This window comes from Macaca thibetana, chromosome 12 (genome assembly GCF_024542745.1).
Source record: "Macaca thibetana thibetana isolate TM-01 chromosome 12, ASM2454274v1, whole genome shotgun sequence".
Lineage (NCBI taxonomy): Eukaryota > Metazoa > Chordata > Mammalia > Primates > Cercopithecidae > Macaca > Macaca thibetana.
Window position 1 is genome coordinate 75,485,130 of NC_065589.1, and position 27,560 is coordinate 75,512,689.

General features: G+C 36.4%; 1 protein-coding gene across 2 annotated transcripts in view; it reads right to left on the reverse strand.

Moving 5' to 3' along the window:
• B3GALT1 (beta-1,3-galactosyltransferase 1) overlaps positions 1-27,560 on the reverse strand; it is a 562,550-nt gene that overhangs the window by 431,486 nt on the left and 103,504 nt on the right. For both annotated transcript variants that reach the window (XM_050752822.1, XM_050752821.1), the window contains exon 2: positions 14,728-14,780. The gene's annotated coding sequence lies outside the window, so the exon portion shown is untranslated. The remainder of the gene's footprint in view (positions 1-14,727; positions 14,781-27,560) is intronic.

Consider the following 27,560-nt stretch of genomic DNA (forward strand, 5'->3'; position numbering starts at 1 on the left):
ATAACTTTGCAGTTGTCTTTTTGTGTAATAATATTTGATATCACAGTAGTTCTCAATAGGTTAAATTCTAGTACTTATTTGCCAGTTATTTATTTGGTAAGACTATGGATTTTCTTATCATTTAGATACATTTTCCTAAGCTATGGTCAAACTGTTTTTAATTTCAAAGTACTATTCCTAAACTAGAGGATACAGAGTCACTTCCCTAATAATGTTTTTTTCTGGTACAGTAAAAAAAATCGTTTTACACACAGGACCATCTCATTCCTACAGTGAGACTCTAATGGAAGCAGCCTGGGGCTGAATGGTGTCTGTGCTGCTGCATGCATTTACCAAAGGCAGTAACACAGTACTCGCCAATGAAGTCAGAGCCTCCCAATTAATCCTCCCACATCTTCTTGCTCAGATGGGTGGAAAAGAGGGAAAAAAGAGGAAGAGGCTGGGTGTGGTGGCTCACGCCTGTAATCCCAGCACTTTGGGAGGCCGAAGCTGGTGGACTGCCTAAGGTTAGGCATTTGAGACCAGCCTGACCAACATGCTGAAACTCCAGGCTGGGCGACAAGAGTGAAACTCCATTCAAAAAAAAAAAAAAAAAAAAAAAGAGGAATAAATAAACGAAGAACTTGGGAAAGTGGCTTCAGTCACAGCCTTTGATAAAATCAGAGTCCTATTTATGAGAAAAGGTTGAGGAACCACTACTGAGTATAAACTTAATTCTACAATGGCCTTCAGGGTTGTTGGGGTCTATGGAAGGTCTACGATAAGTCAATGGAAAATTGTTTTTTTATGGCACTGACGCAACTGGCTTCCCTTCTGGTAAGATACCTTCAATCTCCTAGAAAAACATGAGCTCTATTTTTTTTCATCATCCTTTCCCCACACATGTCTTACGCCCCTACCTCTGCTTCCCCTAAGGTACTAAGGACAACATTATGCTTTGCATGAAGCTGTTTTCCCTCAAGTCTCTTATATGCATATCTAAGAAGAGAAAGTGAAAGAAACTAGAAGTCAGAGAGTTAATTCACAAATTTCTGGAGATCTGAGCTTTCAAGAAATGCTAGAAAAGCACAAGGACTGGGATCTGTAACTTTGAGAGTCAGCGGCTTGATGGAAACAATAAATACAAGTGACTCCTAAAATTGCTTTCAAACAAAGGAGCATAAAATGGCCATAAGGTAGAGGTCCAAAACAAAACAGTCACATGCAGTCTCTAAGTGAATATTAAAAACTATGAAAACCATTATGGAAAACAGTATGGCGATTCCTCAAGGATCTAGAACTAGATGTACCATATGACCCAGCCATCCCATTACTGGGGATATACCCAAAGGATTATAAATCATGCTGCTATAAAGACACATGCACACGTATGTTCATTGCAGCACTATTCACAATAGCAAAGACTTGGAATCAACCCAAATGTCCATCAGTGACAGACTGGATTAAGAAAATGTGGCACATATACACCATGGAATACTATGCAGCCATAAAAAAGGATGAGTTTGTGTCCTTTGTAGGGACATGGATGCAGCTGGAAACCATCATTCTTAGCAAACTGTCACAAGAACAGAAAACCAAACACCGCATGTTCTCACTCATAGGTGGGAACTGAACAATGAGATCACTTGGACTCGGGAAGGGGGACATCACACACCGGGGCCTATCATGGGGAGGGGGGAGGAGGCAGGGATTGCATTGGGAGTTATACCTGATGTAAATGACGAGTTGTTGGGTGCTGACGACTTGATGGGTGCAGCACAGCAACATGGCACAAGTATACATATGTAACAAACCTGCACGTTATGCACATGTACCCTAGAACTTAAAGTATAATAATAATAATAATAAAAAGAAAGAACTACTACTGCAATATATTCAACTGATTGTGCTATAAAATTTATATTGTACAGTTTACCATATCAAGATCTGCTATTCAATGCTCATTATAGCATCTGAGTCACCACAGCAATAGGAAAACTCCTTTTGTCAAAGAACTGAATATTGTTTGAGTAGTTAATACTTTCAATGACCATTATTGTAATAGTCTGTGACTCACTGGGCCTGATGGGTGAAGTGAAGCTATAAAACTGTTCACTTGTGGACTAACCCTGATTCCTAAAGCCACCTCTTAATGGTGGGCCAATGAGTCCTAGAAATTTCCATGAAAACTTTGAATAATACTAGTTTCCTTTAACTATCTCTTAAGAAAGCACAGATCTTGACTTGGCAATTGACTAACATAAGTCTGGCCAAATGACATAACTACACTGTCTTAGTCCGTTTTCTGTTGCTTATAACAGAATACCTAAAAAGGAGTAATCAGGAAAAACAAACAAAAAAATTATTTCTTATAGTTATGGAGCCTGAGAAGTCCAAAGTTGAGGGGCCGCACCTAGTGAGAACCTTCCAGCTGGTGGGAACTGTGCAGAGTCCCAAGGTGATGCAGGCATCACACCATAAGAAAACTGAGTATGCTAGCTCAGGCCTCTTCTCTTCTTGTAAAGCCACCAGTCCTATTCCTATGACAATCCAGTAATCGATTAATCCTAGAATCGATTAATCTATTCATAAAGGCAGAGTGTTCATGACCCAATCACCTCTTAAAGGCCCCACCTCTCAATACTATCACATTGAGGATTGAATTTCAACATGAGTTTTGAAGGGGACAAACATTCAAACCATAGCATCCCACCTCTGGCCTCCCAAAATGTATGTCCTTCTAACACATAAATGTATTCACTTCATCCCCATAGCCCAAAAGTCTTATCTTGTTCCAGTACCAACTCAAAAGTCCAAAGTCTGGTCTTATCTATGAGCCTATGAAATCAAAACAAGTTACCTACTTTCAAGATACAATAATGGTACAAACATAAGACAGTCATTCTCATTCCAAAAGGAAGGAGGATGCAAAAAGAAAGGAGTAACAGGCCCCAAGCTAATCTGAAACCCAGAAAGATAAACATGAAATCTTAAAACTGGAGAATAATCCCTTTGACTTCATGTTCCACCTTCTGGTTATCCTGAGGCATGGATTGGGACCCCAAGGCTTCAGTCAGCCCCATTTCTATGGCTTTGCTGCATGCCAGTCACATAGTAGCTCATACAGGTTGGAATCCAGTGTCTGAAGCTTTCCCAGGCAGATGTTGCTTGCTACTGGTGACTCTACAGCTCTAAAGTCTCAGTGGTGCTTCCACAGCTCCACTCAGTATTGCCCTAGTGGAGACTCTCTGTGGCAACTCCAACCCCACATTTCCACTCAGCATTGCTCTAGTTGGGGCTCTTTATTGGGGGCCCTGCCCCTGTGACAAGTCTATGCCTGAGCCCCCAGGCTTTCTGCAGCATCCTTTGACATTTGGGTGAATGTTGCCAACTCTTCACAACTCTTTCTTTCTGCAAGCCTGCAGAATTTGCACCACTTGGATGCCACTAAGGTTGACAACTTGTATCTTCTTAAGCAGTGAGCTGCTTAGCACCTGAGGCCACTTGAGCCACAGCTGGGGTGGCTGAGGAGCACTATGTTGGAATGAAGGGAGCAGAGACCTGAGAGAACCCTGGGCAGCAGGCCGAAGTCTGTCCCCAAAACCACTCTGTCCTCCTAAGCCCCTGGGCCTGTGATGGAAGAGATAGCCTCAAAGATCTCAGAAATGCTTTCAGGGTCTTCTTCCACCACCTTGATGGTTCCTTCTCTCTACTAATCTTCTTAGCAAAAGTTGCTCAGCCACCTACTTGGTTTCTTCTATTGAACAACCTTTTTCACTTCTTACATGGCCAGGCTGAGAGTTTTCCAAATGTTTTTTTTTTTTTTTGCTTCTCTTTTGATTATAAATTCCATCTTTAAGTCTTTTTTTTTTTTTTTTTTTTTTTTTTAAACTCACAGCTTAATGTAAGTGGTTAAAAGAGTCATGCAGCAGCCTGAATGGTTTGCTGCTTAGGTATTTCTTCCATCAGATATCCTAATTCATTGCTCTTAAATTCTACAATCCATAAAGCCCTAAGGCACAGACACAATGCAGCCAAGTTCTTTGCCAGTTTACAACAAGGATGGACTTTTCTCCAGTTTCCAATACCTTGTTCCTCAGTTCCATCTGAAATCTCATCAGAACGTTCTTTGCTGTCGCTATTTCTGTCAGTATTCTGGTCACAACTAGTTAACCAATCTCTAAGGAGTTACAAACATTTCCTAGTATTCTTATCTTCTAAGCCCTGCCCTGAATATAAGCATTTTCTAGCCTGCTCCTTCAAACTCTTGTAGCTGCAGCCCATTACCCAGTTCCAAAGCTGCTTCTGCATTTCACATATTTATTATCAGCAACATACCACTTCTCAGTACCAATTATCTTGGCTCATTTTCCATCATTTATAACAGAATATTTGAAACTGGGTAATTTATAAGTCAAATAAACTTACTTCTCCCAGTTATAGAAGCTAAGAAATACAAGGTCAAGGGGCCACATCTGGTGAGGGCCTTCTTACTTGTGGGGATTTCCTGCAGAGACCTGAGATGGCTCAGGGCATCATATAATGAGGGAGCTGGGTAGGCTAGCTCAGGTCTCTCGTCCTCTTCTTATAAAGCCACCAGTCCCACTTTGATGGTAACCCATTAATCCACAAATGGATGAATCCATTCATGAAGGCAGCACTGTCGTGACCCAATGACTTCTTCAAGGCCCCACTTCTCAGTACTGCCACAATGTGGATTAAGTTTCAATATGAGTTTTGGAGGGGACAAACATTCAAATTATAGCATACTCTGAGACGCAGTTTCTTATTTGCAAAGGAGGTATAACATATCTATCTCATCGAGTTGCTACAAAATTAAATGAGATAATGCATGTAAGACATCTAATAAACAGTAAATGTCAATTCCCTGCTCACTTGAAAAGCATTAATGTATATTAAGTTTGAAAAATATCTGTTAAAGAATTAAAGTAGAAGTTTGGGCCATGGGTTAGGGGAATACAGCTCATAAACATCACACCTATGGCTACAGAGATTGTTTTATTTCACAATATTTGTGAATATTTCACAATATTATTTCACAATATTTGTGAATATTTCACAATATTATTTCACAATATTTGTGAAATACTGATAAAAGATGGAAACAAATTTGAATGAATCCATGTTACTGCCAGTTTATTAGTGGCATCAGAGTTGTTGACTGAAGGTTTCCAATAGTGTTTACAGTGGGCATTACCCTAGGTTCGTAAGATTGAATATGCATTCATTTCAAATGTAATGTGTCTTTAATATAACTCAACTCTTTAAGATTCCACAGTTCCTATAAATGGCTTTTCTGGAGAAAGTTCACTTTACTTTTTTGCACTGAAATACAGGATTCGGCACTGTTAATTTATTGTGGATCTTATAAAAAGCACTGAATCAAGAAGGGAACAAATGGTTAATTATGTGGTACTTAAGCAGTAACATAACACATAGTGAACAAAAATGACTTCCATAAAGTGAACATAACCTAATTGGTTTCTTGCACCTTATAAATTAGAGCTAATTAGCAAAAAAGAAATTTTTACATCTCAGAGTCACTTGGCCAGAATTACATGGTCAGTCAATTGCCAAGTCAAGATAAAAGCACAAGTTTTTCTGATTCAAAGTTAATATTCATTCCACTTGCTGTATTCTCTTAGGAAGTAAAGACACTAACAGTATTCAGAGTTTTCCATTCATACTTCTGCACAGCTGTCTACTCTTCATCAAACCTAAGCATAAAAAATACACAGGTTTACCTCTTTCTCTGGGTCTTCATTTCCTTATTAAGGCCCCCCAAGTCATGTAAAACTTGTATTAAATAAATTTGTATACTTTTGTCTTTTTAATCTGTCTTTTGTTTTGGGGCCTTAGCCATGAACCTAATATAGAAAGGAAACATATTTGCATTCCTTTACAATACTGATATACTAAATATATCAATTGTGGTAAATAAACTGAACATGGCTCTTTAGTATATGGTAACTACCATAACATGCAAAATTAGAATGTATTCCTTTTAGACCAAGAAGAAAAAAACTTTAAATATTCCAAGAAAGCAAAAATTAATCACACTGAGGCAAAATGATAGTACAGAAACTTAAAAATATAGGCAAGAAGACAAAGTTAAACCGTAATAAAACCGCAATTACAATATATGTAAATGACATAAACCAAAAACATGGAAACTATGATATTAATAGAATGAAAGAGAATGTATCAGGTGAATATAAACCTGAAGAAATCTGTAGTAATATTGACACTTGAAAACATAAAATTTAAAGCAAAGAATTGGAGATAAAAATGCTATACACTTTAAAAATGAACAATAGATGAACAGAATGTATTCATTATAAATACATATGCATTCGACAATATAGCTTCAAAATATATAGGATTAACTGACAAAACAGGAGGAAGTAATTTATGAATTTAAAAATTGGATTGAGGATTTTATCATACCCTCTTCTGAAAATATAGATCATGCAGAAAAATTATACAGTGATATAAGAAAATGTCAACAATACAACTTAACAACCACTGTTATGTTTAAACCATGAGACATAAACGAAATTTTGTCTCTTAAAGCAGAATACACAATCTGTTTAAGTACACATAAACATTTATAAAATTGGTAATATATTAGGTCAATGAAATAGCCTCAGTACAATCCAAAGGATCAATATAATGTCCTATGTTCCCCATTTTTTTCTATCCCCCCATCTCTCTCCTTGTCAGCTTTATTGCAGGACAATCTATACAAGTACACAATCATTGTACACCCAATTAATGTTTACAAAGTGAATAAATTATTGTAACCAGTCATCCAAACAAGACATAGAATATTATCAGAATCCCAGAAGCCCCTTTCTGCTACTCTTCTAGACATTATCCCTCAGCAAGAGATATTCTGATTTCTATCACAATAGATGGAATTACAACATGTATTCTTGTGTACGTCTTTTGTTCAACATTGTGCTGGTGAGATCCATTAAGTTTGTACCTTATTTCATCTCCCATTTCTTTTCATTTTTGTAAGGTATTCAAATGTGAGAATATACCACAATGTATTTGTAGACATTTCAGTTGTTTATAGCTATTTCCAGTTCTAGTGATTCCATGAATATGCTTATACATGCCATTTGATGAAGAGATGTACACATTTATTTTGTCTCTGTAATAGGTGTGCAATTGCTGGGTCATATGGAATACATATACAATATGTTCAACTTTAGTAAATAATTCTAAGCAGTTTTCCAAAGTGGTTGTACCAACTTATACTCTCATTATCAATGAATGAAAGTTTCAGTGGCTTCAAATCCTTGTCAACACTTAGAAATTCTTTCTTTTTCATCTTAGTCATTTGGTATGGTATGTTGTAGAGTCAAGTCTTCTTTTTATAATGAAGTTGAACACATTTTCATATTTTTATTTGCTATTTGTATATTCTCTTTTGCAAAATGCTTGTTCCAGACTTTTGCTCATTTCTCTATTCGACTGTCTGCATTTGATTATCAATTTGTGAACATTCTTCATGTAATCTAGATATGAGGGTCCTTTGCTCAATAAAGGTTCTGCACAATGTTCTCCATTTTCTGGCTAGACTTTTTCACTACTTGATGTCATGTGATGAATAGAAATTTGTTATTGATATAACTCGATTTACTTCTTTCTTTACTAATTTTCTTCATGTTTAATGACTTTTTGATGAAGAAAGATATTGTGATTAATTTTATTCAAAATATATAGGTATTTCCAGAAAAGAAGTTATGGTTAATGTTTTACTTATTTATTTGTTCTACTGTGCCATTTAATTACCTTTTTGTGGTAATGAATACATTTATATTCTTTTTTCCTCCTTCATCCCCACACCCTACCGTTCCTGACCTCTGGTAACCGCCATTCCTCTCTTTGTCTTCGTGAGCTCCACAATTTAGCTCCTACACATGAGTGAGAACATGCAATATTTGTCTTTCTGTGCCTAACTTATTTCACTTAATATAACGGCCTCCAGTTCCATCCATGTTGCTGCAAATGACAGTATTTCATTCTTTTTATGGCTGCATAACATTCCACTCTGTATATATACTACATTTTCTTTATCCATTCAAATATTGATGAGCACTGAGGTTGATTCCATATTTCAGTGAATAGTGCTACAATAAACATGGAAGTGCAGTTATTTCTTTGATATACTAATTTCCTTTCTTTTAGATATATGCCTAGTACTTTGATTGCTGGATAATATGGTAGTTCTATTTTTAACTTTTTGAGGAACATCCATACTCTTTTTTTTTTTTTTTTGAGACGGAGTCTCACGCTGTTGCCCAGGCTGGAGTGCAATGGCGCGATCTCGGCTCACTGCAAACTCCGCCTCCCGGGTTCCCGCCATTCTCCTGCCTCAGCCTCCTGAGTAGCTGGGACTACAGGCGCCCGCCACCGCGCCCGGCTAATTTTTTGTATTTTTAGTAGAGACGGGGTTTCACTGTGGTCTCGATCTCCTGACCTTGTGATCCGCCCGCCTCGGCCTCCCAAAGTGCTGGGATTACAGGCTTGAGCCACCGCGCCCGGCTGAACATCCATACTCTTGATAGTAGCTGTACTAATTTACATTCCCGCCAACAGTGTATGAGGGTTCCCCTTTTTCACATCCTCACCAGCAGATGTCATTGCCTATCTTTTGATACAATCAATCTTAACTGGGGTAAGAGATATTTCAGGATTAATGATGTTGCACATTGTTTCATAGACCTATTGGTCACTTGTTTATCTTATTTTGAGAAATGCCTGTTCAGATCTTTTGCCAATTTTAAACTCAAATTATTTGTGTGTGTGTGTGTTTTTTTTTTTTTTTTTTTTTTGCTATTGAGTTGTTTGAGCTTCTTGTATATTCTGGTTATTAATCCCTTTCTCAGATGGATAGTTTACAAATATTTTCTCCCATTCTGTAAGTGGTCTTTTCACTTTGTTGATTGTTTTGCTGTTGTTGTTATTGTGCAGAAGATTTTTAGCTTGATGTAATCCCATTTGTCTATTTTTGCTTTGGTTGCCTGTGATTTTTTTTGAGGTCTTCTCCATAAAATCTTTGTCTAGACCAATGTTCTGGAATGTTTCCTCAATCAATTTTTTTTTGTAATAGTCGTGTAGACATTTTTAGAGCAGGTTTACATATATTTTTGATTCAAACTTTATTTTGTATGCATATCTTTATAAAATTATTTGATATATGCTCCTTTTTCTTAAGGTAAAATACATTTGTATAGCTTCAACATTTTTTCTTAGGTCTATTAGAAACCTCATTTTATGACCTAAGAGGTCATAAGTGACACTTATACAAGGTCAATCTTAATGACCTATATAAGAACCTCAATTACACAAGGACATTTTGGGGGGAGTATAATTTGCATGCCCCTTTGCCAAAGAGCCTCATAGCTTTGTGCTTTTGGAGCTATTTATTTTATCTTATTTTATTTTTTTACTTTAAGTTCTGGGATACATGTGCAGAATATGCAGGTTTGTTACATAGGTATGTATGTGCCATGGTGGTTTGCTGCACCCATCAACCCATCATCTAGGTTTTAAGCCCGTATGCATTAGGTATTTGTCCTAATGCTGTCCCTCCACTTGCCCTCACACCCCAGCCCCTGACAGGCCTCAGTGTGTGATGTTCCCCTCCCTGTGTCCATGTGTTCTCACTGTTCAACTCCCACTTATGAGTGAGAACATGAGGTGTTTGGTTTTCGGTTCCTGTGTTAGTTTTTGCTGAGAATGATGGTTTTCAGGTTCATCCATGTCCCTGCAAAGGACATGAACTCATTCTTTGTTATGGCTTCATAGTATTCCATGTGTACATGTACCACATTTTCTTTATCCAGTCTATCACTGATGGGCATTTGGGTTGGTTCCAAGTCTTTGCTATTGTAAATAGTGCTGCAATAAATATACATGTGCATGTGTCTTCATGGTAGAATGATTTATAATCCTTTGGGTATATACCCAGTAATGGGATTGCTGGGTCAAATGGTATTTCTGGTTCTAGATCCTTGAGGAATCGCCACACCATCTTCCACAATGGTTGAACTAATTTACGCTCCCACCAGGAGTGTAAAAGCATTCCTATTTCTCCACACCCTTGCCAGCATTTGCTGTTTCCTGACTTTTAATGATCGCCATTCTAACTGGCAAGAGATGGTATCCCAACAAACTCCTCTGAGCTAAAGGGGCATGTTCTAACCCAATGCAAGGAAGCTAAGAACCTTGATAAACCTTTTTGTGGTTTAACTGCTAACTAGAATAACCAGCTTAGAGTAGAACCCAACTGACCTGACGGAGCTGAAAAACACAGCACAAGAAATTAGTGAAGCATACACAAGTATCAATAGCCAAATTGATCGAGCAGAAGAAAGGATATCAGAGATTGAAAATCAACTTACTGAAATATGGCATGAAGACAAGATTAGAGAAACAAGAATGAGAATGAATGAACAAAGCCTCCAAGAAATATGGGACTATGGGAAAAGACCAAACCTATGATTAATTGGTGTATCTGAAAGTGACAGGGAGAATAGAACCAAGTTGGAAAACACACTTCAGGACATTATCCAGGAGAACTGCCCCAATCAAGCAAGACAGGCAAATTCAGGAAATATAGATAACACCAGTAAGATAGTACTTCAGAAGAGCAACCCCAAGACACATAATCGTCAGATTCTCCAAGGTTGAAACGAAGGAAAATATGTTAAGAGCAGCCAGAGAGAAAGGTCAGGTTACCTACAAAGAGCAGTTTTACATTTACCTAAAACAAACTGAAGTATGGGGATGTCTCTAGATTTATTCTTTTTGCTCAAGATTCTTTTGGCTCTTTGTGCTTCCAGATAAATTTCAGGAGTTTCTTTTTCTATTTCTGTAAACAATGCCATTGGTATTTGGATAGAGAATGCACTGAATCTGTAAATTGCTTTGGCTGGTATTGCCCATTTTCACAATATTAATTCTTCCAAACCATGAACATGCAATAGCTTTCCATTTTGTGTGTGTGTATTCTTCAATTTCTTTAAACAGAATTGCATAGTTTTTTTTTTTTTTTTTTTTTTTTTTTTGGAATACCTCACTTCACTTCTTTGGTTAGCTTGATTCCTAGGTATTTCATATTTTTGTAGCTATTGGAAATGGGCTTGCTTTCTTGATTTTTTTCTGATTGTTTGCTGTTGGCATATATAAATGTTACTGATTTTTGCATGTTAATTTTGTATCCTGTATCTTTACTAAATCCATTTATCAGTTCTAACAGTTTTTTATGTTGCAGTCTTTAGGTTTTTCTAGGTTTAACTTCCTTTCCAACTTGGATATCCTTCATTTCTTTATCTTGACTAATTGCTCTGGCCAGGACTTCCAGTAGTATGTTCAACGAAAACAGTGAAAGTGGGCATCCTTGTCTTGTTCATCTCCTTTGAGGAGAGGTCTTCAATACTTTCCTGTTCAGTATGATGTTAGCTGTGGGTTTGTCACATATGGCCCTTATTATTTTGAGGTATGTTCCTTCAATACCCACTTTGATGAGGGTTTTTGTAATAAGGGATGTTGAATTTTATCAAATGCTTTTTCAGCATCTGTTCAAATAATCATAAGGTTTTTCTTTCTGATTCTGTTAATGTGATATACTGCATTTATTGATTTGTGTATTTTGAATCATCCTTACATCCCTGGGATGAATCCCCCTTGGTTATGATGAATAATCTTTCTAATGTGTTGAGTTTAGTTTGTTAGCATTTTGTTGAAGATTTTGTGTCTATGTTCACCAGTGATACTGGCCTGTAGTTTTCTGTGTGTGTGTGTGTGTGTGTGTGTGTGTGTGTGTGTGTCTGCTTTTGTTATCAGGGTAATGCTGGCCTCATAAAATGAGTTTTAAAGTATTCCCTCATCTTTAATTTTTTTGAACAGTTTGAGTAGAATTGGCATTAGTTTTTCTTTAAGTGTTTGGTAGAATTCAGGAGTGAAGTAATCAGGTCCTGGGCTTTTCTTCAATGGGAATCTTTACATTATGGCTTAAATCTTGTTACTTGTTATTAATTTTTTGAGGTTTCTTTGTGTTTTAATCTTGGTAGGTGATATGTGTCCAGGAATATATGCATTACTTCTAGGTTTCCAAGTTTGTTGGAGTATAATTGTTCATAATAGTGTCTAATGATTCTTTGTATTTCTCATGTCTCAGTTGTTATGTCTCCTTTTTCATTTTTTATTTTATTTGTTTGGGTCTTCTCTCTTTTGTCCTTAGCATAGCTAAAGGTTTGTTGATTTTTTTTTAACTTTTTCAATAAACCAACTTTTTTAGTTGATATTCTATATTGTATTAATTTCACTTATTTCTGCTCTGATTTTTATTATTTCTTTCCTACTACTAATTATAGGCTGGGTTTGTTCTTGCTTTTCTAGTTCCTTGAGATGCATTCTTAGGTTCTTTATTTAAAGTCATTTTACTTTTTTGATATAGGTATTTATTGCTATCAACTTCCCTCTTAGTGCTGCTTTGCCGTATCCAACAGATTTTAATATGTTGTATTTCCATTTTCATTTGTTTCAATAATTTTTTAATTTCCTTCTTGAGTTCTTCATTGACCCATTGGTTGTTCAGGAGTATGTTATTTGATTTCCATGTGTTTGTGTATTTTCTGGGAGTTTCTCTTGCTATTGATTTCTAGTTTTGTTCTACTGTGTTCAGAAAAGATGCTTGATATGATTTCTATTTTTCAAAATTCATTCAGATTTGTTCTGTAGTCTAAGATATGGTCTATTCTCAAGAATGTTCCATTTGCTAATGAAAACAATGTGTATTCTGTGGTAGTGGGATGAAATGTTCCATAAATGCCAGTTTGGCCTATTAGATAGAGTATGTCGTTTAAACTCCCATGTTTTCCTTTTCAGCTCTGGTTGGCACTATAAGCTCAGTTTAACCTCAGCACTAGTAAATGACTGAAGTGCTGTCAGTCCTGAATGGGGAGGTCTCAACGGGATTATCCCAGCAGGATGGGAAGGCTGAGTTGGTGTTCATCCCCAGGGGATCTGTGGAATGTACCATCCAACAGCATGGTGTTGCTGAGTCTGATTTGGTGTCTCCTTTGGCCAAGTCACAGAATTTCCATGGCTGGGAATGTCAGTGCTGCCCCCTCCTTTGTCTCTGCTGTCGCAGGGATATTTCTTCCTTCACTCAGTCGTGATGATTCCTGTGGGTTAAAGCAAGGACAAGTCTCCTGCAGGGAACCCAAGAAGCTGGTTGACCATCTCAATCTCACTTTTTCAAGCATGTAAACTGTGAGTTGAGGGGAGATTTCCTGTGTGCTTGGTCCTGGGAAGAATTTGGGGGAGGGGCATTGTGGATGTGGGAGTCTGGATTCTTTTACAATCTGCTTGGAGTTTCTCTACTTTTCTGTGGCTCCAGGAATTGTTTCATCCCATATTTGAGTTCTGGGTTGTTGCTGGTGAAAAATCTTGGTGCTCTATATTTGTTTCTGGATTTCTATGGTGGGGGGTGAACGCAGCTTGCTTCTGCACTGCCATTTTGGATCCAGAAGTCTAGTGCTTTTTATATTCTGATTAAGAAATGTCTGCTAACCCCATGTCATGAAAAGTTTCCCCTATAATTTCTTTTTAAAAGCTTTATTGTTTGCCCTTCACATTTATTTCTAAAATCTCTATGGAATTGCTTTTTGGATATGGTATAAAGCAGGGTCAAAACACTTGTTTTTTCAACTTACCAGTAAGTTGCACTGGGTGCCCATTTTAAATGATTACTTTAAAATATTTCAATTATGTTAAAACTTAAAAAAAAAAAAACCACTTCCCCCATACCATCTATCCTTACACAACAGCTGCTTTATTTTTTAACATTTCTTTCCAGTCTTTTATTTTCTTCTATTTACCCATCCATCATGTTTACATACTTCATTTATTCGACAGTATTTGTTGAATATAACTCTATTTGAGTCCTTACAGTATATAATTCTCTATGACTTTTTTGAGCTTCTCTGGATAATAGTTGGATTTGTTTATTTCATGATTCTCTACGGGGAAATTCAATTTAAATCACAGCCAAAAGCAAAATAAGTTTTAAGATAAATGAGATTAAATAAAACCATGTACTATATTTAAAATTTTACATTTCACATGAAAAGGGAAGGCATAAGGAATTTAATGAGTAATTCATTCTATAGCTTCAAATATATATACACACAAAGAAAATCCTTTGTCTGAACATGTAACAAAGACAATGAGATATTCTTTATCTTGATCTCTTCCTTTCTTTAACATAAACTTGCAAATGATATCCTTATAAGAAATAATATCGCCTCAATTTCTGAGCTATTCTGACCTAATAACACTCCAGGAAACTGAGTTCATTATAGTGAGGAAAGATTTCTATAAGAAGAATAGCATTTGGAAAATAATTATTGAAATGTTATAGTTAATATTAACAACACTCAGAAATTCAATATCCTTTAAATGTTCTTAATTTAATAAATTGGACACACTTAGGATTATTAAAAGTATTATTAAAACACAGTCCTTTTAAATGATAGTAATTACTAATACTGACATAGAATTAAATATTTGCTCCTGATGTGATTGACAGTGACTTTATACTTATAGATACTTAAATAACAGCATCTATAAACTGGCTATACCTATTAGAAATCTCAAGAATTCTTACTATATAAAAACTATTGTAGCAATATGATGTTTACTCACCATGGCTCAAATGACTCAATCCTTACGGGTAGTAACTCAAAGGCCCATCCTTCCTGTCCAAGAAGCGAAAACAAAGGTACCATCAGCAGTCATGGGGGGGATAAAATAATTACAACATTGGCTTATTGACATTCAGGATTTTTTTTCCTGTGCTCACAACAGCAAAATGAGTTTATAAATTACCTATGTATGTAACACACATGGTTTGAAAGCTGCTCTTTAGCTGCCACCACCCAGTGGAAATAAAGGGACAGCAATTAAACAAGCATCCTAATTATCATAAACTCTGAGGAATACACGCACTGAGTGCCAGGAGGCACTCATTCATTTTCATGCCAGGATGTGCTTTATTTAAGCACAGTACAAATTACCAAAGCGTCTGAAATCTAGGCGAAGGTAAAATGCTCTTGTTAATAGAGATATCTTCAAGCAAACTGTACTGAATGAAGAATGACTATGCCATCTTACATCAATTTTACTATGAAAAGAGGACTTACATTATAGTGAACATATTTATATTGACTGTGATGCATCTTCACAGTTTCAAAAATAATTAGTCAAGTTGAGCATATCAGTCAAAAACTACCAGGTAAACGAGTTGTAATGAATAGAAAAGAAACAAAGCCACAAAACACTACAACCTGTTAATTAACTGAAATTTTCTCCAGCTTAGTACCCATACAACAACTAATCACAATATAGTCCATTTTATTTTTGTCAACTCTGACTTTGACAGAGTATTTCTGTTATCATTTGGTTTGTTTGACCACCTCCAAACTTCATGTTGAAATTTGATCCCCAGTGTAAGAATGGGGCCTAATGGGGGGTTAGTGTTTGGGTCATGGAGGCAGATCCTTCATGAATGACTTGGTGTCATCCTTGCAGTAATAAGTCAGTCCTTGCTGTATTTGTTCCCATGGAACCTGCTGAAAGCCTGGCACCTGCCTCCCCTTTCCCTTGCCTCCTTTCTTGCCATGTGATCTCTCAAACACTGGCTCCCCTTCACCTTCCACCATGAGTGGAAGCAGCTTGAAGCCCTCAACAAAACCCAAGCAGATGCTGGTGCCATGCTGCTTCTATAGGCTGAGGAACTGTGAGCGAAATAAACCTCTCTTCTTCATAAATTACTCAGTCCTGGGTATTCCTTTACAGCAACACAAACATACTAATGCAACTTTCTTTCTTTCTTTCTTTTTATTTTTTTTTTTTTTTTTTTCAGATGGAATCTCGCTATGTTGCCCAGGCTGGACTGTAGTGGCGGGATCTCAGCTCACTGCAAGCTCCGCCTTCTGGGTTCAACCATTCTCCTGCCTCAGCCTCCCCAGTAGCTGGGACTACAGGTGCCCGCCACCATACCCAGCTAATTTTTTGTATTTTTAGTAGAGACGGGGTTTCTCTGTGTTAGCCAGGATAGTCTCAATCTCCTGGCCTTGTGATCCTCCTGCCTCGGTCTCTCAAAGTGCTTGGATTACAGGCGTGAGCCACCGTGCCTGGCCGCAACTTTCTTATATTGATCTGAAACCTTTTATTCATACGCATCTGTCCTTGCTTCTTGGGACCCAAACAAACAAAACCTAACCCTAGTCCCTTTTCATGATCAGACCTTAACATTTACATATTTTTAAAGATCATGTCCTCCCTTTTACTTCTCTTCCCTTCCCATGGTAATAGTTGACTATTCCTCACCAACTTACTGTATTTCAGGTTCTTTCCCTATAGAGATGTATAGAGTTGTCTCCTTTATGAATATCCCAGTTTGTCAGTAATTGTATGCAGTACTCCAGTCTAGCCATATCAGTGCAGATGAGAGCAGGGCTTCCCTTCCCTTGTGTTTTGCCACTACTTCTCATGCCATCATCAGATTATGCAAATCATAATATTGACCATGTAACTCTCTGGCCTCACACTAAGTCAACCAAAACCATACTTGTACAAACCAAAACTCTGAGTCTTTTTTTTTTTTTTAAACATGGTGCTCTGCACGTATGTTTATTGTGGCACTATTTACAATAGCAAAGACTTGGAACCAACCCAAATGCCCATCAATGATAGACTGGATTAAGAAAATGTGGCACATATACACCATGGAATACTATGCAGCCATAAAAAGGATGGGTTTATGTCCTTTGCAGGGACATGGATGAAGCTGGAAACCACCATTCTCAGCAAACTATCACAAGGACAGAAAACCAAACACTGCATGTTCTCACTCATAAGTGGTAGTTGAACAATGAGAACACATGGATGCAGGGCAGGGAACATCCCACACCAGGGCCGGTTGGGGGGTGGGGGGCTGGGGGAGGGATAGCATTAGGAGAAATACCTAATGTAAATGATGAGTTGATGGGTGCAGCAAACCAACATGGCACATGTATACTTATGTAACCTGCACGTTGTGCACATGTACCTAGAACTTAAAGTATAATAAAAATAAATAAACAAACATGGTGCTCTTTAGCCAAATCTTGTTCATTATTTAGAGGTGAATGCAATTGGGGGCGGTGGAGTGGGGGTGGGACCGTGCTTTTATTATTCTGCATTATGCTTGTTTAAAATTTTTGAATTTTAATTGAACTATCAGGATTGCATTATTGAAAAATTCCTATTCTCTTCAAATCATCTTTCAAAATTTAATGCCATGGAAACATGACTAACTCAGGAACTTCAGAAATCTGACACCAAGATAACTTCCATTTTTTTCACAAAAGTCTGGTCACTTCCAGCAGCCCAATTATTAAAAGCACAGCTCTGATGCCAGATGACTTGAGATTTAAGTTTGCTGCTTACTGGTTGTATGATCAGAGTTATTTAACTCCCATGCCTTATTTATTTACATATACAATGAAAATAATAATATCTACCTCCTAGGTATTTTGTGAAGACTAATTTAATTAAAATATGTTCATAACTAAGAAAGTTCCTAGTACACAACAAGCCTTAGTAGATATTTAGCTATTAACTTGCAACCAATTTCTCATAATTGAGACCAGAATAGAGGTTCACTTAGCTATTCTATCAGAGAATAGTTTTTCAGAATTTACTAAGCTTACAAATCATCTTGCCTAGATGCATGTTTCCAGATTCCACTTTATTTGATAGGTATTTTGACTTAAAAAAAATCTGGTGTTCTGCCACATAAGACAAACTAAAAAAATTTTTTAAGAAATATTATTACTCTAAATTTTTTAATTGATGACTATTAAAGTTGATGACTTTCCACTATTCATGAAGATCAAAATCAGACATTGTCCTTTATGAACTTTTAGAAATTAAAATTATTTTATCATATTATAACATTAGTAGGTATTTTAACATTTAGCTCCCCTAATGAAATTATCTATAATATTGTTATTATTTAATTTGGCCCAACCAATTCTTACTCAAATTTATGCCATCTGAATTTCTTAAAAGCTAGTCCATTCTTAGTGTTCACTCAGAACCTTATTTCCAAATTAGGGACTGTCTCAAACCATTTATTGGCAACAACCCATTCATTTCCATTTAATTTCTTGTTTTAATGAGCTTCTACTCCAGTTACGGCATTCAAGCCTAAATAATCTTCCTTAGTTCACAGAATTTCCCAAAAGCAATTCAAACTTGTCCTCAATACTGTGTCCTAAGAAGTATTAGCCTGTACGTAACAGGCTGTTAAAATGTGACTCTTCCCTTCGCGGTTTTGGCTGAGGCTTGAAGGCCATAGCTGATGCTGGCCAAAGAGAATTCTGAGAGAGATCATCATGACTGCTGAAAGTTTAAAGGAGGATTTCTTTGAAGAGAATGTAGCTGAGACGTCTAATCCCAAACAAAAGTGACAGAGAATTCTACAGGGTAACTCAGAGAACTTGATGTGGATCTCCTATAGTTGGGGATGCAGTGGATTAGTGAGGGTCATTGTGAAAAAGGTCTTGTTAAAGAAGGCAGCCTGCCAGGGAAAGAGGACCCCAAGGGTAAGAGCCTGTGTATTACACTGTGGGGAGCTCAGAAGAAGTTTGGCAAAGGAGAAACACTGCCTATCTCAAGGCAGTTGAAGACAGAAGGACCCAATGTGGGACTCTTCACAGAATTCACAAAAGTTTCCATTGAGAGAGTCAGTTTCAAACATCTGCTAAACTCAGAGAATGCAAGACTATCTTTCTCTTACTTTCTTCAAACTCCAATTGAGCTGAAAATTTAGGTTATCCTGCTGAAGGAAGAGAGACAAGGAAAGATGGAAGGTTAATTTTAAATAAAATTCAGAATTTTTTATTCTATCTGTGACCAAACTATTTTAATTACTTAATTGTGACTCTCTGGTAATTTAAAGTGACTATTGGTTTGTCATAGGCTTTTCCAGAGGCAAGAATGTACAGTCCCTACCCAAGCAGATTATGGGGAAAGTAGAAGATAAAAATAATGATGATTTCTAACTATATCATATGAGACCTGCCTACTCAATTAAGCTGATTACATATCTACGCAGAGAAAAAGGGGACTAAAAAATAGACAGCCAAAGCTGTCTTTTTGAAGTTCCTGCTATTGGACTGAGTATAATAATTTCCTATTTAATTCTTGTCTGGGGAAGTTTAGGTTGCAGTTTCTGTTTCCTGTCTCTGAATGCAGTCTTTTGGGATATATTTCCTACACAAAGCCAGATTTTCTAGTAAGCTATTCACCCAATTAAGCTATTAAAAATGTGCCTCCTGTTCAGTTCAAGATGGTCAAATTGTCACACAGGTTTTCCCTCCAGCCCTTTCCAAATCCCACTGAATTGGCTGTGAAGATGCACAAGGAAAAGTTTAATCTACAACAGTGAATAAAACAGAATTGAGAGGGATATCTTCAGTGAATGAGTCTGCAACAAATTTCTGCAAGTTAATGTATCTTCAGGGTCTAGGCATGGTATAGGAACCCATAGTACTCCCTATTGAGAAAGTCTAACAGAAATTCAGCTGGCAAAGCAGATAGGAAATAGACAGAGATGTGCTGATGGATAGAACATAATGGAATAATTTATATCAAAATATAAAAGAAGATGGAAAATATAAGCAAAATGTAAAAATGAATAGAATTTATTCAGGAGATCTGAGATCTGACTAAAAAGATTTTAGGAAAAGGAAGATAGAGGAAATAAAAGGGAAAGAAATTATCAAAGATGTGACCAAAAAATTGCACATTACTGAAGAAAATAAGTCCTTAGATTGAAATGGCTCACCTAGCTTCAAGCAGAATGAATGAGGAAAGGCCTGTTCTAACACACATACACACACAGACACACACACACACACACACACACACACAGAGACATAGATATAAAATTTCATAACTCTAAGAGGAAAGAGAACATCTTACAGAGACTAAAAATCAGATCATTTGTAACAGAACCTTTCACTCTGGAATCAGACTTCTAATGAGCAAAAGTAAATACTACATAATACTGAAGCGATATGTTCAAGTTTTAAAGAATAATAATTTAGATTTAGAATTTTATGTTTGATAAAGTTATTAAGCAACAATAAGAGCACAATAAAGACACATTCTGGCATGCAACTATCAGACTCTTACTTCTTTAGTCTTTAATTCCTCCTTCTGAGAAAGCAACTTAAGGATATACCCTAGCAAAATCGGGTAAAAACAAGACAGAAGAAAATATAAAATCCCAGAAAATAGTGTCTCTAACACAGAAGTAAAGCTAAGAGAAGTCTTATAATGGCAACTTTACAGCATGCCCAGAAAACAAACAATTCATACTAAAGGAGGAGATAAAGAAGTGTAGGAGAGATCTCACTGGGAGCAAAGGCAATTTGTTATATAACTGAAAAAATGAAAAATGTGAAGAACAGGTAAAGGAATATGCTGCTTCTAAGAATCAGAAAAAACAAAGGCAATCAAAAACTTAGGAAAAATTGAAAGCAATACAATAAATGCTAACATATGAAACAATTATAACATGTCATGACTTTAAAGCACTGGATGTAAAAGAAAAAAGAATGAAGAAAGAATGAGTGCAAGCCTTCTGGACTTGATGCTAAAAATATACTTTCTAGTGGCACAGGTGTTATTACATTACACTTACATTGGCTGCAACTATATTTTACAGAATAATTTAAATTTTGTTTTATCCAATTCATTTCTATTCATGCTATAAATTAACAACTATTCTAAGCTCTAAGAAACATAACACAGTGCATGCATTATAAGGGAAACTTGACGTTTTGAAGATGTTTTCTGGTCAGGTGCTTCTAACTCAATTATTGGTATGTGCTGCTCCTGTTGGTTCACATGTTCCTAGGATTTCAGAATGCTGCGGCAAACTGCATTCTATCACGCACCTAATGAAGCCACCTGCACCACTGCTATCCAAGGCATCTCAATTAAATGAGAAGCTGCCCTGTAATGGCTGTAAAAATGTTTCTGCCAGACAGACATGGCCATGGCCGTTTGCCATATCTAGAACTGCTCAAACTGCTGTGAACCCTGTGGATTATTTGCAGTCAGTAAGGTCTTGGTGTATGAAGTCTGTGCTGACAGATGTCACCTTGGCATTAAATATATTGGCGTCAGAACAGAGATCCCTAAAGACTAAGCTTCATCATGGAAATGCATGAGCTTCAGGACACTGGCAGGTTGTGGTGGATGAGAACTAAGTTTCCCTTGCTTTGTAGCTACAACTATTGGTTCAACTCCTGATATATAGTGGGCACCTAAGACATGCTTCAGGGAGGGATAAATTAAATGAGTGGTTCAGTGAATGATATTCTGAGCAGTTAGTCTAGTCAGACTTATTATACCTCAGTGGATTCTCTCATAAATATCCTTGGTGGGTATTCCTCTCATTAATTGTTAACACTTTTAAATGTATATCAAAATGTGTCTTTCATAATATTTTAATGTACAATGGCTTTGTTCTTCATTTTACCTCTCCTCCAAATCTAAATAAGAGTCATGAATGTAAGATTTACACCTGGCACACATTAAGCACTCAATAAAGATGACCTATTAGCTATTATCATTTTTAAAATGTTGGAGAATACTAGCGAGATAGCAATAGAGATAAAAATAAAGAAAATGGTAGAGATAGAGGGATAGCACTATCAATGAAGGGAAGGAGGAAAGGAGAGATAAAAGATTAAAAAGGGGCAAAAAAAAATATCAAATACTGTTTATCATTACCTAATGGAATTTGTAATCACTAGACCTAGACTGATAGTGTGAAAAACAAAACCTTTTGGTCTTTCCTTGGATCCTGATCCAATTAATTGCATAACCACTAACTCCAGTACTAGCATGAACTAACCTTGGTTATAACCTGAGAGACTGAAACAAAAACTTTGTTCAAATTAAAGAACAACGCATTTAGATATAATAAGATATAGGCCAGTGAATAGGATTTAAAATTCAGGGGCATATAAAAATGTTTCATGCTATTATTTTGTACGGTAACAAAGATTAATTGCTCCAAAACACTTGAGGTGCAAGCAATGTCATATTATTTTGCTCTTCTACCAATCAAGTCAAATCCAGGGCTGGCTGGAGTCATTCACCTAGCTGAATAAAATGTCCTATCTTGGCGCTTCTTGCCTTCTTTATTAGGTTCTGGCAGCAGCTTGAACTACACTGCCTGGGAATGGGGGAGACAGAATTCCGTTCATAGTTCTGTTGTCTTTAATTGATGATGATATTCTTAGGTGGAATAAGGGTTAGCCCCATCTACTCACAGGACAAGAAAATTCAGAACCTGAGAACACAAAGGTATACAGGGGAAAAAGCTTTTCATTCTTTAGATGATTATTCTATAATGTCAAGAAAAGACAGTACACCAATACATTTCTTAATAACTCGTTTGTTACATATGCAATATGAAACATTTGAGTAGAAAATGATCACTCTCCCTTAATTCTCTTCCATTCCCCTAGTGTTCAAGAATCTGTTTACATTCAGGGTTGGTTAGTACAATTAGAGGGCCAGTGAGAATAGAATGTGTCAAGAGGTTTTCTATACGGTGCCTTCCGAATTGAGAGGAAGAAGATTCTCCTTTCACTTTTTCAAAGATTTGAGCAGTATTTAAAAATAGTTTTCCTCATATTTGCCTCAGGAAAAATGGGCTCAGCATTTTGGATTCAAAGGAATCTAAAAAGAAATTTTAAAAAGGAAGAGGAGGTGGAAAAAAAAGGAATAGAAGGGAAGAAAGAAAAAAAAAGGAAGCAAAGGAAGGACAATGGAAAGGAGGGAAGACAGGAAGGAGAGAGAGGGAAGAATGAATGAAGGAAGGAAGGAACTTCAATCAAAATAATAGATCATCAATGATACAAAAATTAGATTTCACCTAAGAGTGTAAGAAATATAAATCTTACTCTAAAAGCCATACGGTCCTTCAAATGGTACAATTTTACAACCTTTTAGGAGAAGTTGGATTTGAAGACTTGGCAGATTCTGCTTGAGATTCTTTCATTCAAATTTTGTTACATTAGCCAGTCTGAAGGCTCTTTATTTGAAAAACTTATCTTAAATAATTGTAGTAATACCACAGGGCTGCTGTTGAGAACTTTGTTCATTGCATTAGAGCATGCCATTTTTATGAGGACCTTGTGAAGGAATTTCTTCACTTGGTAATAACACAAGTTGTTTTTTCTTTCCCTAAACTGTGTGAGGGATAGTATTATACCTTTTGCATTAGTTTTTGGAAATATTACAGCCATGTCTGTGGCTCTTCTTGGTCACGTCCTCGACTTCATGTACACTTAGGTCTTACACATCTCAGCAGGCACTGGGCTCTTCTGTGTTGATGTCTCATGTTAATACAGTCTCACTGGGTAAAGGCTAAGTTTTATTTTATATATTGTTTCAAATTCAAAAATAAATATAATTTATATATTATAAACCTTTCCATCCAAATGTTTAAAATTAAACACACACACATATTATATTTGTGGACTTTTGATTAAAAGAAAACAATTCTATTCAGAAAATATTTCAATCTAAACAAACTACTTTTCTGAGAGTTCTGGATAGTAAAGATTTTATTCTACTTAATGAAATAAGCCCTTTATTCCCCAAAGCTTCACTCTATTTACTAAGCATTCCTACATATAGAGGACAGCAAAACAGGACATGTGTTGCCGAATAAAATTTATAAATGACATACTGCCTAAAGAGCATGACAAACTTAAGATGAAAAAACTTTTGGATTCATAATCAACTCTATTTCCATTCAACCGTTTCCCATGAGAAATTCAAATCAAATTATGCAAAATAGCAATTAGATATAAGCTCTTCAGAGGAATTATTTGGTTGTATTTCCAGTAAAGCCAAGTCTTCATAAAAGCCATTAATTAGTGTATCTTTTGTCTCAGCAGGGAAACTAAGAATTGAAGCCCTTGAACTTCATTTAACCTTCAGAAGAGTCTCTGCAGGTCTATTTTAAAATTCTCTGGAGGGGTGAGGGTAGGGGCACCAGTGAGAAAATATCCAGAAAAACCAAGATGAAAATGGTTATTGGTATACTTTTTTGGATAAAAGTCAAAACAACTTTGTCAAACTGTGAAATTCCTCTTAGTTATTAACCAGCAATATATGTAATAAACATTCCTCACCTTTACTTCATCTCTAACTCCCATCCCCATTACAAATAGTTTTATTTTTGTATTTGTTTGATTTTTTTTCAAGAAGTATGAATTAATATCCAAGGAAGTATCTGTTTTCTACCAGAATTCATCATTATAAAGCAGTTTCATGTAGACACCTTGTACTAATTTCTCATTGCTGCTGTAAAATGTTACCCACACTTAGTGGCTTAAAATGTTAACCACATTTAGTGACTTAAAAAACACAAATTTATTATCTTAGAATTCTGGAAGTCAGATGTCTGAAATCAGTTTCCTTGGGCTGAAACTGAGATGTCAGCAGAGCTGCATTCTTTCTGGAGGTTCTGGGGGAGGGGATTGGTTTCCTTGCCTTTTCCAGCTACTAGCAGCCACTGTATTCCTTGGCTTATGGCTCTTTTCTCCATCTTCTAAACGTATTATTCTAATCTCCATCATCATGTCACTTTCTACTGTAACTCTGACTCTTCCTGTGCCTCTTTGTATGGGCCATTGTGATTGCATCAGGCCCACCCAGACAATCCAGGGAAATCTCCCCATCTCAAGATCCTTAACTTGATCACTTTTGAAAGCTCTTTTAGCCTTATAAAGTAACCACAGGTTTCAGGATCTAGGACATGAACATGTCTGAAGAGCCATTATTCAACCACCCACTGGCCCCCAAAGATTCATGTCCATCTCACGTGCAAAATGCATTCACCCATCTTATTATCTACCCTTAAAGTCTCAATCCATCACAGCATCAATTTAAAATAAAAATCATCTAATATTATAAACTCAAAAGTCCCAAATGTCAACTAAATAATATAAATTAGGTGCATGTGAGACTCTTGGTAAAAGACATCCAGGGGCAAAATTCCTCCTCCATTTATGAACTCGTGAAATTAGAAAATAAATTATCTGTTCCCAAAGCACAATGGTGGGGTGGAACAGCATAAGATAACGGATATAGACATTCTCATTCCAAAGGCAGGAAGATAGAAAGAAAAAAGGAATCCCTGGCTCTAAGTAATTTCACTTCCAACTGGACAAACTCCATTAGGTTTCAATGCCTGAGAATAATATTCTGTGTTCTGCAATTTTGCCCTCTGGGCTCTTCTTCCACCCATAAAACACTTCATTCCCACCTTCCACTGGGAGACATAGAGAGCATTGAGTGGAGTGTGCCTCAGGGATGGAGAGAAAATGCCTATTTTGCTTATCAGTTAGTTATGAACTGTGGAAAATAATGCTTTTTAAGTTGTATTAAAATGCTCCCACATCAAATTGCTCCTAGTAAAAAGATGACTTCAAAGGATTCCCAACATAAAAAAAAAAAAAAAAAACCAACCCTTTACTAGGGTTGCATCAAAGCTGTGGCATCAAAATATCATGTACACAGCTGGAATCATATATAAATATATCCTGCTACTACAATTATCCATTGTATTTTAGAAATACAGCACAGTACACTGTGTACTGGAAATTTGGTTGGGGCAGTTTTGTTTCTGAGTTAAATGCAATGATTACTTTGAGATAATCTGATTTTTGTAATGACAGATATAATTTAGAACTGTCAAAACTCTTCTGTATAGATATAGAAAACGAAGCGTGTTTGACCTAAAACTGTGAATGTTTAAATCAGTAGAAGGCATACTTGGTTTTAAGATTTTATCACAAATTTGTGTTTTATAGAACTTCATCAAAAATCTTTATAACTCAGAGGTGCATGGACATTTCATTGTTAAAAGGTATTCACTAAGGCAGCAATTTATTTTGCTATTTACTTTGGATTAATTTCACAGCTAAAATTAAATATGAAGAATGGTTTGCTTATTTTAGATAAGAATTCTAACTGGAACAAAATTGAGACGTTTCTGCCATGTGAGCCATCCTCACCTCTAATTCAACAAGCTAGCTCTGTATGATGTATGCAGAGTAATACATTGCAAAAGTTAAATTGTTATATTTAAATATAATGATAAAGACAATATTGCTTGCTCCATGTCTACTTTTGGGTAAGTCAGAGCAAAGTCAGACAAGTGGATAAGGGTTTTAAAACATGATGCATGTACAGGTTCATTTATTGCCTTTAACTCTTACACTATGTGATAAGTATTCAGAGGTGACATATAAAAGTCTGCAGTTGAAAAAAACCTACCACATTATGTCAAAAGATTGTATTAAGATGAAATTCCAAAAGGTTATGCAGTAGAGAAGTATATTATTGAAAACAGATCATCTTTATTGAGAATAAACCCTATTTTTAAAAGGAGGAATGTAGAAATTTAAATTGTTTTCATAATTTATCTTTTTAAAACGTATTTATATAATTGTATTTATTTTTTTAAAACAGAAATAAGGGCCATGCAGATTGATATTAGCTGTTTTGTTTTCTACTACGTCTTTGTTTCACACTGTGTTTCTGTTAGGGGAGAAACAAAATGAGATCCATGTTGCTTTCAGGGCCCTGTCCTAACCCCAGAATCCCTCCTCTTAGCATCCACAGTCTCCCTGCTCTTGAGCATCTTGGTATTGCCCAAATCTACTTTAATGAACCTTGGTGCTTAGGACAGTTTCCACTAGATCACAGGCGTGATTATATAATTAAAAAAAAAAAAAAACTCACCAACAACATAAACATTTCTTAATGGTACACATTTAGCCCAGAAACGTACCGCTTTTTCAGAAGTGTTCATTCTAGAGGAGAGAGTGTTGTGAGACATCCATCAATATCATATGGATTATAGATTGTTCTTGGCATGAGTGATTTATGTAAATTAAAATAAATTATAATATACTAAGTCAAATAAATGCACTAAAACACTGTTTCTGCTATTGTCTTTAAGTTTTAATCTTCTTTTGTGATAATTTATGGGTTTTTCCCAAAGACACTGAAGTTTGAGCCAGAGTGGCTACCTAAAGATATTTATTAGACAAGTAATTTTAATTATTTTTACTTGATTTAAATGATAATTCAACTTTAAAACAGCAATAATACAGTTTAATACATCTCAAGACAAGGTTCAAAAATTGAAATTGATGGCCGGGCGCGGTGGCTCACGCCTGTAATCCCAGCACTTTGGGAGGCCGAGGCGGGCGGATCACAAGGTCAGGAGATCGAGACCACGGTGAAACCCCGTCTCTACTAAAAAATACAAAAAATTAGCCGGGCGCGGTTGTGGGCGCCTGTAGTCCCAGCTACTCGGGAGGCTGAGGCAGGAGAATGGCGTGAACCCGGGAGGCGGAGCTTGCAGTGAGCCGAGATCGCGCCAC